We start from the raw sequence: 6,000 nt of genomic DNA, 5'->3' as shown, positions 1-6,000 counted from the left end.
CTTCTTTCTGTCAATTTCAGGCTCGTGCAACTGTTACATGGGGCAGCCCAGGAGAAAAGTATCTGGCCTTTCTCATGTTGTTTTCTATGCTTCCATTTGGAGTCATTGCCAGGCAACCAACCAGGAATACAAGAAGGTGTGGGAAGAGCTAGTATGCTCAGGTTACCTTTTGCAGCTGCTGTGGCAGGCACTTCCAGTGCTATGGAAAATCTCAAATCTATTACCACAGGGCTGCCTGGTAGACTGCTGTTCTGAATCTTATCACAGAGTAGTGCCCAGTAAGACTGGATGAGAAAAAGGGTTGTCCAGCAAGATACCTCATGGGTTCATCAGAGTAGATGATTTTTTAATCAAGGACTTGTGCTTTTTATCTGGCTATCAAGGTACAGAAAATGTAGAATGCACACACGAGTCTACATAGATAGATTGTAATGACAAGGTCAAATCAGATAGCTATTCAGGAATGTAATTAAATTGCTAGAGTATTTTACAACATTTTCATTCATATATTTTTAGTATGTTCATAATGCTTACACATTATCCAGTAGATGGTGGTATTATTTCAGCAACTCTCTCACTCTTATGTCGGAACTGGTGACTCAGGATCTCTCTCTCTCTCTCTCTCTCTCTCTCTCTCTCTCTCTCTCTCTCTCTCTCTCAACACTTGGGGTTCATAGAATCATAGAGTTGGAAGGGACCCCAAGGGTCATCTAGTCCAACCACCTGCAATGCCGGAATCTCAACTAAAGCATCCATGACAGATGGCCATCCAACCTCTGCTTAAAAACTTCCAAGGAAGGAGAGTCTGCCACCTACTGTTGAACAGCTTTTATTTCCAGAAAGCTCTTCCTGATGTTTCGTCAGTATCTCCTTTGTTGTAACTTGAATCCATTGGTTTCAATGGAGCCAGAGAATACAAGTTGAGAGGTCACTGGGGGATCTTGGAACATGTTGAAAATAAATGTTTATAAACCTGCCCTGGGATTTACTGATGGCAGTTATGAAAAGTACCTGTATGAGATTTATGAAAGCTTCCGTTTTTGTAAGTACGAGAGAAGCACAGTCCAAAGTGGGCTCTGATACAATTTTTGGTTCTTAGGTTTTACTGTTTCTTCATAATTCTGAAAATGAAGATATGAGAGATGCACATTTTAGTTTTACTTGGTTCCCAGGCTTGTGTTTTTGGCAGGATAAACACACTTCTCATGAAATAAGGTCTTGCTCAGAAATCTCACTAATTAGTAAGCATTCATGGACCACATGACTCTTTGGATATCATCTGTAGGTAGGGCTGCCATATGTCCTGCCAATCAGGCAAATGTCCTGGGAAACTGGAAACAGGGGTTAAATCATGCCTTAAAAAGCTCCTGGTTTAAACTTTTTGAAATATGGCAACCCTATATGTAAGTGCTGTACAAAAAACAACATCAAGTCCCTCCCCACAGACTTTCATTCTAAATTAGCATAACTAAATAATCCAGTGTAAATGAACTGAGTTGTAAAATGGTCTATTATTGTGCTGTAGGCCTTTCTTCTTTTACAGAAAGCCTGGACACGGCAATGGAGCGGATAAGGGCCAATGAACTAAAAATCAATCCAGACAAGATGGAGGTACTGTTTGTGGGTGGTTTGTCCCCCTGGATTAGTAGTGTGCAACCTATTTCGAGGGGAGTTGCACTTGCATTACCCATGTTCATAGTTAGGGTTGCTCACTGATCAATCTTCTGTCAGCATCGGCTGATACACCAACTGTGACTCTAGCTACACACAGGTAACCCTTGCTTCAGTGATCCATGTCCTGGTAACCTCCTGTTTGGATTACTTCAATGGATTGTAAGTCCAGTATATGGCTGAAAGATTGTTAAATTGGAGCTGGGAAACACAAACATATTACAGCAGTGCTTTGACACATCCAGTGATTTCCAGACCTGATTCAAAGTGTTTTTCTAAAGGCACCTCACAGCTTGAGACTAGAGCATTTGAAGGATTGCTTCTCCCCTACCCAGACTTTGAGAGCTTTGCAGAGGCTCTTCCCAGGATATCTCCACTGGCAGCTAACTAGTGCGAAAGAGCCTTTTCGGTAATGGCACCTTGTTTTTTTTTTTTTAATTCCTCCCACAGACAGGGAGGTGCTTACTCTGTTTTGATACCATGCAAGTATCTTCCTATTAACCCAAGCCTTTTAGTCCACTTTTGTTCTCTACATCCTATTCATTTACAGGCTGTCATATGACAAAAATGCAACCTAAAATCAAACCACCCCAAACTGAGTATAAATCAACATCCTGTTGTTCAATGCCACAACTGCAGGAACAGATGGGTGTACCAACAGTGCTGACATACAGAACACAGGAGGTGTAACACAGATGGAACAGAAGCAGCAGGACTGGACATGATACATACCAAAATACCTTCAAGGTTTTCATTATTGTGGCACAAACCTATGTGCCTAATGGTTAGAAGCAAAGCAAGGTTGGTGGTGTTCAGGTGTTGCTAGGCTCCCAACAGGTCCTGTGCTAGGAAAGAACTACGGTAGTTGCTTGAATAAAATTCACTAAACGAGTTCAGTAATCTCTAAACTGCTAGGTGAACTAAAGGGGATTTAAGTGTTGTGATCACCAGTTTATCCCATTTAGCAAAGGGGAAAGTGCTTGTTTTGCTCTGCATAGGTAGGGTTGTGCAAAAGTAATAATAATAATAATTTATTTATACCCCGTCCATCTGGCTGGGTTTCCCCAGCCACTTGGGGTGGCTCCCAATAGAATATTAATAATATCCAAGAGCACACAATCACAGTGTGACTGTATGACTCTCAACAACTTCACCCTTGTCAATTATCCCAGTGACCTGAAATGTTTTATACTGTGATGCCAATAAAGATATTTGATTTGATTTGATCTGAATAATAATAAAGTGATAAAACATCAAACATAAAAAATTTCCTAAACATGAAATAAAAGTCCCTTTTACTTATCCCACATATATATCTCAATATTCCCTTTAGGGCAGGGGTCAGCAACCTTTTTCAGCTGTGGGCCGGTCTACCGTCCCTCAGACCATGTGGTGGGCCAGACTATTTTTTTTGGGGGGGGGGTATGAACTAATTCCTATGCCCCACAAATAACCCAGAGATGCATTTTAAATAAAAGGACACATTCTACTCATGTAAAAACATGCTGATTCCCGGACCGTCTGCGGGCCGAATTTAGAAGGCGATTGGGCCGCATCTGGCCCATGGGTCTTAGGTTGCCTACCCCTGTAGGTGAAGTTTGGTAGCAGCTCTATCAAGAATTACCAACATTCCCTTCTGAGTGGAGAGGTATTTTTTTGCTGTGGACTCCCCACAGATGAGACAGAATGTGACAGCCGTAGTCCATCTTGACTATTACAAAAAAAACAAAAAACTTTTAAGAACATTTATTTGGTGCTAAACTGTTCTGAGAAATGTCACTTCTTTTAGAAGCTTATTTTCCCCACCCTGCTTCAACATTTGTTGAATATTTTAGCTGAGCAGAAGCCGATAAATTTCCCTCAGACTTTAACTAGGCAAAATTTAGTGGCAGCTCTAGATGGGGCATCTGACAATGGATGAAAATGCTACGTCTTGCACTATAAGTAGCAGCAGCATAGAGCATCCATTCCACACAGAGAGCCACTACAAGCGCAAAAACAAACAAAAGCAATTCACATTCAGCCCTTAATGCAAGGGAACTGTATTAAAATGGAAAGCACATGCGCATAAGGCTGCCTTAGAAATACAGACATGCTCCCCCTGCCCAACCCCAGTAATATAAAGCAATTTATATGTAAAGCATCTGTAATCGCAAAAAGTGTCTTAAATACAATATTCACATTCCAGCAATAAGAGCTCCTATATCTGACAATGATAAATCAACATATTAAAAGGCAGGCTGCTCTCCGCAGCAGATGCTATTTGGAAGGAAAACAACAAGTGAGGTTTGTAATGCGGAGTGAAAATAGTGACAGCACAAAGGGAGAGGAGTAGCTGTAGGCCAGAATACACACACCTTCAGCTGCAATGTGCAGGCACACAAGGGGAAGAATGAAAAAAATGCAGTGAATTTGGGATGCCTCTCTGGCTGGAAGAAAAAGAGCCAATGACTTGAAGGTTGGGGTTCCACCACTTCTGAATCCTGATTCAGAAATCCTGGCTGTTCTTTTGGAATCTTGCATTGGCTTATCATCCCACATTATTATTTTGTGTCACTATATCGTTGTCAGCTAGTTTGAAAGCAAGTAGAGATATGTGGATATATTTTTAAAATAATAACAATAGTCCTGCTTTCAACAAATCCACTTGTTCACAGAGTCCTGTATTCACACACACTATATAACCTTTTTGTATCAGATCGTCCTCATTTTGACAGCTTTCTCACAATATTATAAACCATGCATGCCAATAAATTTTGACATCCTGGGCATCAGTGAACTAAAATGGATGGGAATGGGCAAATTCAGTTCAGATGACCATCATATCTACTACTGTGGGCAAGAATCCCGTAGAAGAAATGGAGTGGCCCTCGTAGTCAACAGAAGACAGGAATGCCTGGTGTGCTCTAAACATAGCTGCCAAGTTTTCCCTTTTCTCACGAGGAAGCCTATTCAGCATAAGGGAATTTCCCTTAAAAAAAGGAAGAACTTGGCAGCTATGGCTCTAAACCAGTGGTCCTCAACCTTGGGCCTCCAGATGTTTTGGCCTACAACTCCCATGATCCCTAGCTAGCAGGACCAGTGGTCAGGGATGATGGGAATTGTAGTCTCAAAACATCTGGAGGCCCAAGGTTGAGGACCACTGCTCTAAGCAACTAAACAACAACAAACAATGCATGCCAAACTAGGGAGACACCACATCATACATTTAAAGCACCATAATACGGCTTTGAACACTCATAGGATGGAATCATAGGATCCTGAGGATGGCGGCCCCCAAAGAATTCTGGGAGTTGTGGATTGCTAAGGTTGCTGGGAGACTCCTCTTCTGCTCCCAGAGCTACAATTCTCAGCTGCATGGTTTAACATTCCCTTTTCCCGGGAAACTCTGGGAATCATAGTTCTGCAAGAGGAATACAGGATTCCTAACAACTACTTGCATCCTTAACGAACTGCAGCTATCAGAATTCTTTGTGAGAAGCCATGACTATTTAAAATGGTATCATAGTGCTTGCTTGAAATGTATCATGTGAATGTGGTCAGAGTCTGGAAAGTAATGTCTCCACTGACTGGTAGCAGCTCTCCAGAGTTTCAGGCAAGGCTCTCTCCTAGCGCTACTTGGAGATGCCTGGATTTGAATCGAGGACCATCCGCATGCAAAGCAGATGCACATACACATGAGCTACAGACCTGGTTTAGATTAGTGTGAAGCAGATGGCAATTTTTGTAGTTTGCAACATCTCATTCTGTCAGGAGAAGCATTTCAGCTTTTCCAGATGGAAAAATTCCCCCTCTTGTTTTCCTGCATGCTGTTTCAGGGGTTCTCCTGACTCCCCCAGAACTAATACCAGTTGGGGGAGAAATCCCATTGCACAAGTTCAGGGCTTCTGCTGATGGGACCATAGCTGCCAAGTTTTCCCTTTTCTCGCGAGGAAGCCTATTCAGCATAATGGAAAATCCCTTTAAAAAAGGGGTAACTTGGCAGCTATGGATGGGACTCATTAGTTGAATCCCACCCCTTATCTCCATTTTACCTTCAAATGTGTGCCACCACAGTAGTATTGCAATTCTATCCATAATTTGTTTACCTCAGGCTCCACGCATGGTCACCTGTTTGTTGCCAAAAACGTAGTAGTTCTAAATCCAGAATCATCAGTGTTCATCCTCAACGTGCTGCTTTCAATCTAGACCAATTCTAGATTCCGTTGTCCAGAAGGGAGGGTGTGATTACTTGATATGCATTTGTAAACCCTCCCCTTGATCAGGTTATCCACACCTTATCCTTCCTGCACATGCACTGCATGAATGAAGAAGGAAGGAAGAATTACG

The sequence above is a fragment of the Zootoca vivipara genome, chromosome 1, assembly GCF_965207765.1.
Source record: "Zootoca vivipara chromosome 1, rZooViv2.hap1.1, whole genome shotgun sequence".
Taxonomy (NCBI): domain Eukaryota; kingdom Metazoa; phylum Chordata; class Lepidosauria; order Squamata; family Lacertidae; genus Zootoca; species Zootoca vivipara.
This window is presented reverse-complemented; position numbering follows the sequence as displayed.